General features: G+C 44.5%; 1 protein-coding gene across 2 annotated transcripts in view; it reads right to left on the reverse strand.

Annotated features, from left to right (window-relative positions):
- SLC35F4 (solute carrier family 35 member F4) overlaps positions 1 to 12,941 on the reverse strand; it is a 245,902-nt gene that overhangs the window by 215,536 nt on the left and 17,425 nt on the right. The window lies entirely within an intron of this gene.

The following is a 12,941-nucleotide window of genomic DNA, read 5'->3' on the forward strand; positions in this document are numbered from 1 at the left end:
TCTAAAATAAGAAAACAAACAATACTTACCTCTTCAATCCCCCCGTACTCTGGTACAGATGCCCCTGTAGTCCCTTTCTGGTCTACATTTACGATCTGTAAGCAAGGATGTGCCGTAGCGGTATATGACATCTGCAGCTAATCACTGATCTCAGCCGCCAGGTGCCGTACATACTGTTATCATGGTTATATGTTGGTTATTCTAGGATTGTAATATTGATGGCCAACAGTATCTGATTTTGGAGTCCCTTTCTCTGTGCAGCCTTGAGATTCTCTAGTACCAGGCTCTGAATTTTTACTTTGTTCCGTCAGACAACTCAGCTGATGGCTCCTTATCTCTGATCTCTGACCTTATAAACACTCATTAAAGCTCAATTCTTAGGTTAATGATAAGAATGTGGCTTAAATAAGTGTTTATGACCTTTTAGTAATTTAGGGATAAGGGTTAGTAAACGACGGGCACAAAGTGAAAGTGAAAGTTCCATTCACACAGCTAGACAGTTAATACTGTGACAAAATGGCTCAACATTTTTTAATAAAGACCAAATGAAGAAATTATTTTAGCCCAAAATGAGTAAAATGCAATCATAAAAAAACTTCCCCTAAAGGTGTACATAGCCTTTAATTGGGTAGTTCCACAAAAAATAATCTAGTTTTCAAACCAGCACCTGGATCTGAATACTTTTGTAATTGCATGGGGCCTTATTATCGCTACAGAGTAAGGCCCCATTCACACGTCCGCATTTCCGTTCCCGAAAAAAATAGAACATGTCCTATTCTCGTCCGCAATTGTGGACAAGAATAGGCATATTCTATTAGTGCCGGCGATGTGCGGTCCGCAAAATGCGGAACGTACATTGCTGTGTCCGTGTTTTGCGGATCTGTGGATCCGCAAAACACACTACGGACTTGTGAATGGGGCCTAATTCAATTAAATCTATCTGTATAGTATAGAGCCACCTGCTGTTTGCTCTTTTTTAAAATTTCTCTGTCCTGCTCATTGAGAAAGAAGCACCTGGTCAGTTCCATCCTTCAACTACCATCAGCTGCAGCAGAAAGGGCATGCCCCGGAGAAAGGACACATCCCCTTGAAATATATCTAACAGAATAATTGGAGCAATGAATGGGGAGATCTCGGGATCCATGTGAGGTACAGGTCTGGTTCTAGATTTGTTAGAAAGAGGTTGTCATGTACTAGATTATGTACGAATTTCATTTTTTACATTATTCATGGGATAATCCCTTTAACTACACAGCACTGTCCATTGTGCAGTGGACGGAGCTGGTAACTGCAGCACTGCTAACATTCATTCACTTCAATGGAAGCAGCGCTGAAGTTACCAGCTCCATCCACTACACAATGGACAAAGCTATCCTGAAACAGCTGATCGCTGCCGATTCGGAAACTGAAGGCCTATCCTAAGTAGAAAAATCCTGGAATACTCTCCTAAAGTGCATTCACCACTTTTCAGTCACTATGGCCTAAAGGAAAAGATATACATTGTGATAAGGGTAATGTACATGGCCTAAATGTCTGTTATGACTCAAGCATTCATTATTACATTTCAGCACTATATAGCTCCATAATGTGTTCACTCTACAGGGCAGTAATATATGGGCTCTATATAGCTGTATTATTTAGTTTTAGGACAGTATTACAATCCATTTTTTCCCTAAAAAGCATGGTACACCGCACAGACTTTAATCGATCTCTGGTTGACCAAACAAAAAATCTTCAACACACGTTGGAGCAATGTATCGACCTTGCCAGGGGCGTAACTCCCATAGCGGCAGACCATGCGACTGCTATGGGGCCCAGGCAAGAGGGGGCCCAGTTTTAGTTGGGATTATCTCTTCTTCTACTGGAGGTGAACACTTGGTCAGGGCTCTACCCTCTAAAGGAACAACTTTTAGCAAATGAGGCAGTGGAAAAATGGCCCAAGGGTCATTGAAAAGGGTTTAGGCAGAAACCCCTCTGTCCTGTATGGGGGGCCTGGTTTGATCTATGCTTTGGGGCCCTTACTTCTCTATGTACGCCACTGGACCTTGCGCTCCAGTTTTGCACCACAAATTTGAACTTTTTGCCTTTTTCCACCTCATCCACCACATTTACAAAAATGAGGCAGGCTGCAGATTTGACGTCTGCTGCTCAACTCATTTAACAACACTTGCACTAGAAAACTGTCGTGCAGTAGATCAGAAATCTACGCCAACTCCCACGCAGGAGTATATTTCTTTTCCTGTCACACGAAAATCCTGACAATGTGCCAAAATTTCCTTTTAAAGGGCTTGTAACATGACAACTTATTCCCTGTCCACAGGATTGGGGATAAGTGTCTGACCAGTGAGCGCCTAACCATTGGGGCCACCGCCAATCACTAGAACAGGGGCCTGTGTTCCCCTATTTGAATGGAATGTCAGACACACATATGAACTCTATGGGACTGCTGGAGATGGCCAAACACCAGTAGAAAGGATGCACACAATGTAAATCAGTTTTTTCGGACACAAAAAAACCCTGATTTGGCGCCCATTGACTTACAGTGGTTTTAGTGCCGGATCTGTCTTGTTTATTTTGGAGATAATACTGATGCAAACGGTTGTATTATTGACTGGATGCGTTTTTTCTGATCCCCTGCCGGAACCAGCAAAGACGCAGATGTGAAAGTAGCCTTAATTGGGAACTGTATTGCAGTATTATGTGGGGATATATACGGTATGTAATTTGAGATATAACCTAACCAAAATAAGGAGTGCATTCACACAACTGTATGTATTTTAATATCTATAAGTAAACTGGGGTGAATAGCTGTACTGAATCAAAACACATGGGTTTGATTCATTCAGTAAAAGACGTTTTCTCATCAAAAACATTCCAGAAATTCTATTACCAAGCCATGCAAAGAGCAGCAAGCAATGCAAAAGTGTGTAAGATTTATAATATTAACCTAGGAAATCAGCGCTAAATACGACCTCCTGCGCGGTTCCCAAATTACTTCTCAGCACTTTTTTTGGCAATGGAAAACCAACTACGTACATTGAAGATCCATGGAGAGATTTAGTATAGGACCAATGCCCCTTTACCTAAAGATTGCCAGACCACAATAATGTGCTTGGAAACGTTTGCGGGGGTGGAAGTGTCCCGCGGCTGTTTTATGGAACCGTCAGAACTGGTCCACAGGGTAGAAGGTAGTACATTTATTCCAGTTGAAATGAACAGATTGCCACGCAAAATGTGATTTGCAGTCATTTCCCTGACCACTGAAGTAGTTTTCTCACAAAAATATCAAAATGCATTCACATACACCGAACAGGACGTTAAATTTATATATATATATATATATACAGTACAGACCAAAAGTTTGGACACACCTTCTCATTCAAAGAGTTTTCTTTATTTTCATGACTATGAAAATTGTAGATTCACACTAAAGGCATCAAAACTATGAATTAACACATGTGGAATTATATGCATAACAAACAAGTGTGAAACAACTGAAAATGTGTAATATTCTAGGTTCTTCAAAGTAGCCACCTTCTGCTTTGATTACTGCTTTGCACACTCTTGGCATTCTCTTGATGAGCTTAAAGAGGTAGTCCCCTGAAATGGTTTTCACTTCACAGGTGTGCCCTGTCAGGTTTAATAAGTTCGATTTCTTGCCTTATAAATGGGGTTGGGACCATCAGTTGCGTTGAGGAGAAGTCAGGTGGATACACAGCTGATAGTCCTACTGAATAGACTGTTAGAATTTGTATTATGGCAAGAAAAAAGCAGCTAAGTAAAGAAAAACGAGTGGCCATCATTACTTTAAGAAATGAAGGTCAGTCAGTCAGCCGAAAAATTGGGAAAACTTTGAAAGTAAGGGCTATTTGACCATGAAGGAGAGTGATGGGTTGCTGCGCCAGATGACCTGGCCTCCACAGTCACCGGACCTGAACCCAATCGAGATGGTTTTGGGTGAGCTGGACCGCAGAGTGAAGGCAAAAGGGCCAACAAGTGCTAAGCATCTCTGGGAACTCCTTCAAGACTGTTGGAAGACCATTTCAGGGGACTAACTCTTGAAGCTCATCAAGAGAATGCCAAGAGTGTGCAAAGCAGTAATCAAAGCAAAAGGTGGCTACTTTGAAGAACCTAGAATATGACATATTTTCAGTTGTTTCACACTTGTTTGTTATGTATATAATTCCACATGTGTTAATTCATAGTTTTGATGCCTTCATAGTCATGAAAATAAAGAAAACTCTTTGAATGAGAAGGTGTGTCCAAACTTTTGGTCTGTACTGTATATTAATATATATATATATATACTGTATATATATATATACATACATATACATACATACACACACACACACACACATATATATAATCCGCTAATCTGCTCTAAATAAAAAGTAGATTTGTCGGCACAGTGTGAATAGCTGCTCTGATGAAATCAGTGGCATACAGAGGTACACTAGAGCCGCATACACTTCTGTGCAGAGTCAGACTGGGGTACCTCATGACCATCTGAGAAAATTATTCTGATGGCCCATTATCAATCTATACAGAACAGGTGCGGGTCCACTTTCAATTTAAAGAGGTTCTCCAGGCTTTTAATATTGATGACCTATTGTCAGGATAGGTCATCAATATCACCCCCGCAACCCAGCACCCTGGCCGATCGGCTGTATGAGGAGACGGCGGGCGCAGTTCGCACGTGCCATCCCCCCTTCTCTCTTCCTGCTTACCTCTGCAGCGAACAGAAAGAAAGACAGATGGCACGCAGGCACTGCACGCGCTGTCTTCTCATACCGCTGATCGGCGGGGGTGCCAGGTGCCGGACCCACACTGATCTGATATTGATGACCTATTCTGAGGATAGACAGTTAATCGATGATGGCAGCATTATTCTCCATTGATTCTTTAGGCCTATTTCACACGGGCGTCATGGATTAGGTCCGGATTAGATGCGGGTGCAAAACATTTTAATGCGTTTTGCACGCGCGTGAGAAAAATCGGCATGTTTGGTACCCAAACCCGAACTTCTTCACAGAAGTTCGGGTTTGGGTTAGGTGTCGTGTAGATTTTATTATTTTCCCTTATAACATGGTTATAAGGGAAAATAATAACAATCTTAATACAGAATGCATAGTACAATATCGCTGGGGGGGTTAAAAAAAATCACCTTAATCCACTTGTTCGCGCAGCCCGACTTCTCTTCTGTCTTCATCTTTGCTGTGCAGGAGGAAAAGGACCTGTGGTGACGTCACTGCGCCCATCATATGGTCCATCACCATGGTGATGGATCATGTGATGGACCATGTGATAATAACAGTGATGTCACCACAGGTCCTTTTCCTCCTGCACAGCAAAGAAGAAGACAGAAGAGAAGCCGGGCTACGCGAACAAGTGGATTAAGGCGAGTTACATTTAAAAAAAATATATATATTTCAACCCCTCCAGCCCTATTTTACTAAGCATATTCTGTATTGGGGCGTGGTCTGCCGGGCATGGAGTGAGGACGCACGTTGTATGAGCTCCCCTGCCATCCTGATCTAATCCTGTGCTACCTGCATGTTTAACCACCCTGAAGGGTGTTGAGGTGACTGTGGACACTTACAAAAGCACCCGGTGCGGTATTTCGGGCGCTGGGCGGCGTTCCTCTGACTCCTGTGACTGGTGTGGAGTGAGACTGCTGCTTGCTTGGCACGGAGGGCGGCCACCTTGGCAGGAAAGAGAGACGGCTGAGCGCTGCTGCTGGAGCGGATACGGGCGGCATCAGAGGTCCTATCGGTGAGAACTGTCCAGATTCCTGAGGCGCTTCGGTGGTGGCAGGCTACAAACGTCTCTGCTGTGCAGCTGAGGAGTCGCCGGTACAGGAGGGCTTTGATCTCCCTGCGTCCCCCCGCCGCATGTGGCGACAAGCAAGTAAGGGGGAAGGAAGTTAACACCGAGGAGGTAGAGAGGAGAAGGGGTTCCTGCAAGTGCCTCTGGAGGGTGGTGAAGCAAGGGGCCCGGAGCCCAGATAACGGGCTAGGCACCCCACAGTGACATAAGCAAAGAAGCCAGAATAGGAGTCTGCCTGTGAGGGTGATTTTCATAAAGGAGAACGCCGTCTCCTGAAACTGCCCTGCCACTAGTAGATAAAGGACTGTACTGTTGTCCATACCCCCTCCTTAGGTGCAACTATCATTGGTGACGGCTACAATATTCTATCTAAAGCCTACGGAGTCGCCTATTACACCACCTCCTCTGTACCTGCAAATAGCAGAAGCCATTCATCAATCTCACCTATGGGCCGCAAAACAGGGACAACTGCGAGCTCTACACCAGCCAAGGAAGCGGTAGATGATATGAGCCAGACTGAGATGGATTTACACCGTGAGTGCTGAGCTCCAAACTGACAAGATAATGACTGCCATTGCTGCAGGCGGCTCTGACAACAAAGATTGATCACTTACAGAGCGACATTAATTGTCTTAGACATGATATGGATAAAATGAGAGACCACACTAAAGAGGTGGAACGCCGCCTGGGTGATGTGGAGGACTCTGCAAATACCACGTCTGAGACGACCAGAAACCCGCAACAACAGGTGAAGATCTTGCTTGCTAGAGTGGAGGATGCGGAGAACCGCAATAGAAGGAATAATGTCAGAATCCAGGGATTACCCGAAAGGGGGGAAGGTTCCGCTCCAGAGGCATATGCTGAGAAATTGATTCGCACTATACTGTGCCCGATTGAGTTGTCATCCAGTTTTGTGGTGGAGAGGGCCCATAGGATCCCTACAAGACCTTTACCATCAGGGGCTGCTCCTAGGCCCTTCATAATGAAGATATTAAACTACAGGGATCGGGATGCTATTCTGGCGGCCGCCGGACAAAGGAAGGACATTCAAATTAAAAATTTTACAGCAGAGGTGCAGAAGCAACGGGGACAGTTTTCAAATGCCAGGACTCGTCTGCGGGAGTTGGGAATTAAATACGCAATGATATACCCGGCCAAGCTGAGGATCCAAGAGGGAGACAGAGCCAGATTCTTCCAGACTCCAGAGGAAGCGGCTGACTGGATTGATCGACAGCGTCCGAGATGAAGCGGTGGACTATGAAATCGCAGTGAACCGCTGCTAATGTTCTGCTCCACTATTGTACCAATCTGGTCTCTAGGTGTCACACCTTAGCTGTTGCGAGACAGATATGATCCAACACGCAGATAGCAGGATAGTATAGTACTGCCAGGAAGTTTTGATACTGACAGGGGTTAATCTCACGCCAGAGTTATCACTCTATTTTAAACAAGTTTTGAGGGACTTGAGTCTCATACTATGTTTTAGGGTTTTTTAGGCAGACTGGGTCTTCCTTAGTTTACACTAAAAGGAGGGATAGGTTAGGGATATAGAAGCTTAGACGAGTTGGGGATGTCTGGGCAGGGTGGGTGCAGATTGGGATGTTCTACTTTAGAGACAAGTTGGAATGTGTGTGTGTGTGAATGGGGCAGTGACGCTGAAGGATCTGGAGGAGTAGGGGATATATCTCTTAAGCAACAATGGCTATATGTAAGCTAGTTTCCTGGAATGTCCAGGGACTCAATGACAAAGTTAAAAGAGCTCTAGTGTTTAATTACATTAAGAAGTATAACCCCGATGTTCTTATTTTTCAGGAAACTCACCTCCGGGGTCAAAAAGTGTTGGCGGTTAAAAGACCATGGGTGGGATCTGTTTATCATGCGACCTATTCTAATTACGCTAAAGGAGTTTCCATACTGGTCAGTAAGACTCTTCCGTTTCAGCTGATGTCCGTTCACATTGATCCGTAGGTATTTATGTACCACCACCTTTTGAGAGGGAAGTGGTTTACCAAATCATGGCCAGAGTAGTTGTTTTGCCTGAAGCTCCCTTGTTCGTATTGGGCGATTTTAATTGCCACGCTAGATAGCAATCTTGACAGACTTAGGCCTTCTCCCAGGCACAACCCCGCTTTACTATATTGGGCGCAAGCACATTACTTGACGGAAATATGGAGGAACTTATATCCTGATACAAAGCAATACTCCTGTCACTCGACCTCTGTCAATGCATTGTCCCGTATAGATCTGGCTTTCACAAATCAGGAGGGGCTTTTATGGGTGAAGGCTGCAGAGTATCTGCCGAGGGGTATCTCGGATCATGCCCCCTTGCAGATAATCCTTACATTGCCGAGCAGTAGGCCGCGTTCTATTTGGCGGTTAAATCCAAAGTGGCTAGACGTCCTTCCTGTGGGAGTGGCGTGCAGGGAAGCTATTTCATCATATTGGGAAGTTAACGAGGGCTCCTCCAATCCACTGGTGGTATGGGACGCAAGCAAGGCTGTCTTGAGAGGGGTATTAATAGCGGCGATAGCAACACACAGGACGGAACTACTTTCTTTGCGGGTGAAATTAGATGTTGCAGAAAAAGCATATGTAGATGACCCCACACCATAGCATCATTCACTTTGGTTATTAGCTCAAAGACAATACAATTTATACTTAACTGAATTTACCCAGAAGCGCCTCATGGTTCAGAAACAGAACATTTTTTCTGAAGGGGATAAGAGTGGGAGAGCTTTGGCGTACCTGGCCAAAACAGAAGTCCCACTAACAGTAGTACCAGCCATTAGGGATGGGCAGGGTGTACTTTTTACTGCATCAGAGGAAATATGTGACTGATTTGCTAGTTACTACGCCTCATTATATTCCTCTAAAACTACTAAAACCACAGAGGAGGTAGTACTTTTTCTGGATACTATCCCAGTAACGGAGCTAGCGCATTCACAAAAGCAGTTATTAGATGGCCCCATAGTCCCGCAGGAAATCCAACATGCCATATTATCTATGGCAAAAGGAAAGACTCCTGGTCCGGATGGCTTCCCTGTGGAGTGGTACAATTTCCAGATTGAGGAAGTGAGTCGGAGGCTCAGCAAATTATTTATGTACGCTCTGGAGGGTGGGACCCTGCCAACATCATTCCATGAAGCTACTATAGTGGTCATACACAAAGCAGGAAAGCCCCCGGATCAGTGTGGCTCATATAGGCCCATATCGTTGATAAATTCAGACGCTAAGCTGTTGGCTAAGGTGTTGGCTAGTAGATTGGCGTCAGTCATTTTATCGATAGTAGGCATGGATCAATCTGGGTTCATACTCGGGAAAACGACGGACATAAACCTGAGGCGCCTCTTCACAAACTTACAAATCACACATGATAATGCAGGCAGCAGAGCGATTGCTTCATTGGATAACGAGAAGGCGTTCGATTCGGTGGAGTGGGGATTTATGTGGGAAGTCCTAAAGAAAATGGGGGGTTCCTAAGAATTTCCTCCAGTGGTTGCACTTGCTATATTTGCAACCGACGGCTAGGGTTAAAAGTCAATGGATATTTGTCCAAGTCATTTGCGCTGAAAAGGGGCACGCACCAGACAGGGGTGTCCTTTGTCACCCCTTCTGTTTGCTTTAGTAATGGAACCGCTATCGGTGTATATAGCAGGTAGCAGTAGAATACAAGGATGGGACATTGCAGGTATATCCGAAAAGATCTCGCTTTATGCAGACGATATGCTGATATACTTGGGAGATGTTTGCCATTCTTTGGAAGCTCTACTAGAAATAGTGGATTTATATGGAACTTTTTCAGGGCTACGGGTCAATTGGGCCAAATCGGCATTATATTTAGTTGATGAGCTTTCCTCTCAGAGTGTATCACCCTTGTCGTCACTTCAGGTGGTGAGTAACTTCACCTACCTGGGGATATTCATACATAAAGATGTCACCCAGTTCATAGACAAACATAAACCCGGTAGTGAAATATGTTTCGCAAAAACTGAAAGCTTGGGAGGCGCTACCACTGTCACTGATAGGACGCATCAATATTTTTAAAATGATCCTTCTCCCCAAGCTCCTCTACATAAATAGAGCAGCCCCTTTAACTTTACAGAAATCTCATTTTCAGACTTTAGATCGCCTGCTAACGCCCTTTTTGTGGAATAACTCAGTTCCCCGCATAGCTAGGGACACTTTGAAAGCTACTACTGAGAGAGGTGGCCTGGCACTTCCAGACATGTACCTATACTACATTGCGACGCAACTAAATTATGCCGCTTGGTGGATTAAGGCAGACCCTTATAACCCGGCGGTGGTATTGGAGGCGGCTCTCATGGGGTCGTATGAAGCTATGACGAACTTAGTGTATAGAGCAGGGAAATACCCGGTTAAACATTTTACTACATTGATGGCTGGGGTGATTAATGCGTGGAATACTTTTGCGGGGGTGAGGGGGGATGGAGAGGAAAGCAATATATTGTCCCCAGTGATGCCCTTGTGGGGAAATCCCAAACTGGTGGAACTAAATTCTCTGCTTGATTTTGAATTCTGGCCGTGGAAGGGCGTCAAATACCTGACTCAAGTGTATGAAGACGGGTTTTTTAAGACCTTTTCAACCTTGCAAACTGAATATAACCTGACACAAGCATCTCTTTTTAGATTTTTCCAACTGAGACATGCTTGCGAATCCCAGTTTGGGGCTGGTCCTTTGAGGCTGGAATATAATGCAGTAGAGAAAATTGCCAGACGGGCAAACCATACTAAAATAGTGTCGTCCTTTTATGCTTTCCTCCTATCCTCCCGGCCTTCACCGATGACAAGGGCTTTTCTTAAGTGGAGGGCTGATATTCCTGCATTGGAAGATTGTCATGAGAAGGAGCTGTCGGCCTCTTGGAGGGGGACGGCGATTTGTGCACGGGATCAGCTGATTCAGACAAAATGGTTACACAGAGTCTACTATACCCCAGTGTAAACTTGCTTTAGATACGTGTACAAGGTGTGATAATGCACATGGTATGGGAGTGTCCGGTTATTGCTGGATTCTGGACGCAGGTACATGACTATCTGGATGCTCGTCTTGGACTCCCGGCAGTTGTGGCACCTGAAGTTAGTCTACTAGGTCTTGTTAATGATATCATTCCAACTAAACATACCAAAATCCTTTATAGGTTGCTGATGTTTTATGCGAGAAAGTCAATTCTGCTAAACTGGAAGACCCCCAAGAAACCAACATTGTCTCATTGGATCCAGCTTATCAATGCCACATTATCAGTATACAAGTTAACATACGAAGCTAGGGGCATACCGGAAAAATTTGGGAAAATCTGGGATATTTGGCTGAGTGCAAACTAGGTCACTGTGTAATGGGGCTGGAGAGTTGTTGTTTTTTTGAGATGTCGAGGTCACTGCCAGTATGAATGTGTGTGTGGATGGCGACAGGTCTTAATGGAACTATTCGACTTCATGACAATGATGCTGCTCTATGTGAATTACATTATAATCTTATTATTTTGCCTGTCAATTGAATATGATGTTCAAGGTTGTACCTTGTTGAGGGGGTTGTTCCGCTATTTAAAGTTTATTTTTTATTTTTATGAAAATTGAAAAATAAAGCCTTTAAAAAAAAAAAAGCATATTCTGTATTCAGAATGCTATTATTTTCCCTTATAACCATGTTATAAGGGAAAATAATAATGATCGGGTCCCCCATCCCGATCGTCTCCTAGCAACCTTGCGTGAAAATCGCACCGCATCCACACTTGCTTGCGGATGCTTGCGATTTTCACGCAGCCCCATTCACTTCTATGGGGCCTGCGTTGCGTGAAAAACGCTCAAAATAGAGCTTGCTGCGATTTTCACGCAACGCACAAGTGATGAGTGAAAATCACCGCTCATGTGCACCTAACCATTGAAATGAATGGGTCCGGATTCAGTGCGGGTGCAATGCGTTCACCTCACGCATTGCATCCGCGCGGAAATCTCGCCCATGTGAAAGAGGCCTTATTGTTGGTTAATCCATGATGTACATACAAAAACGACCCATAAAAACAGCAACGTTTCGACTACGATGTAGTCTTTATCACGCTTGATAAAGACTACATCGTAGTCGAAACGTTGCAGTTTTTATGGGTCGTTTTTGTATGTACATCATGGATTAACCAACAATAAAGAATCAATGGAGAATAATGCTGCAGCCATCGATTAACTGAATGTCTATTGGCGGGCTGCTGTGGATCGGGGGCCCAAGACTGGCTGATGCATATCTCCTGAGCTGAGTCAAGAAGGTACAGAAGTGCTACTCTACATATCATTTTTCGCTACTATTGCACAAAAGGTTGTGACTTTTTGGTGGTTTAGAGCATGGATTGCCATTTTTCCAAAAAGTGTGCAGTGCAGGGGAGGCTACAGGTGGCACATTTTTATAATCTAAGACAGGAAACAGCTGTAGGATACATCGGAAATTCACACTAGCTCCCTTGCTGGTGTAGATTTCTGTTTTGCCACAGGGATTTGTACAGATGCTCCACAATTATTAATAGAGACGTGCAGGGGCGGGCAGGCCATAGACCCTACAGGGAAATTTCCCAGTGGACTGGTGCCTTGGGGGGCCACCCAAGCCCTCCTCACGGCCATCAGCTGGGTACATAACGATCTGATTCTCTCTTATGCCCCGGTGCCCTCCTGAACTCAACTGTAGCGCCATCCTCAGTTAAATAGTGCGGCGCAGGTGGCAGTATTATGTCCTGCACTGCGGTATTTGGTTCTGCTGGGGCAGTTTAGTGTTCTGCACTATGGTATTGCTAGCTCTGCCTACTCGTGTTGCCCCGCCTTCTGTCAAATTGGACCCACCTTTGGGGCCAGTTTTAGTTTTATTTTCCAGGGCCACTCTAAGTTCCCAGTCTGCCCCTGGAGATGTGTACTACTTAATAATCTAGCAGGGAATAGAGTAAGCCTGGCATTAAACCAGTCTTAACAAATCTCTCCAGACATTTTTTCCTTCGGTTGTAGATTTGTAGAAGGTGGTTTTTCCCTCATGCAATGGTCAGGTCACCTATATCCCACAGGGTGATCTATGACATTTCTTAAGGCGATCTTCTTTTTTTTCTCATAGACTGTAAAATTGG

Source organism: Bufo bufo, chromosome 11 (genome assembly GCF_905171765.1).
Source record: "Bufo bufo chromosome 11, aBufBuf1.1, whole genome shotgun sequence".
NCBI lineage: Eukaryota > Metazoa > Chordata > Amphibia > Anura > Bufonidae > Bufo > Bufo bufo.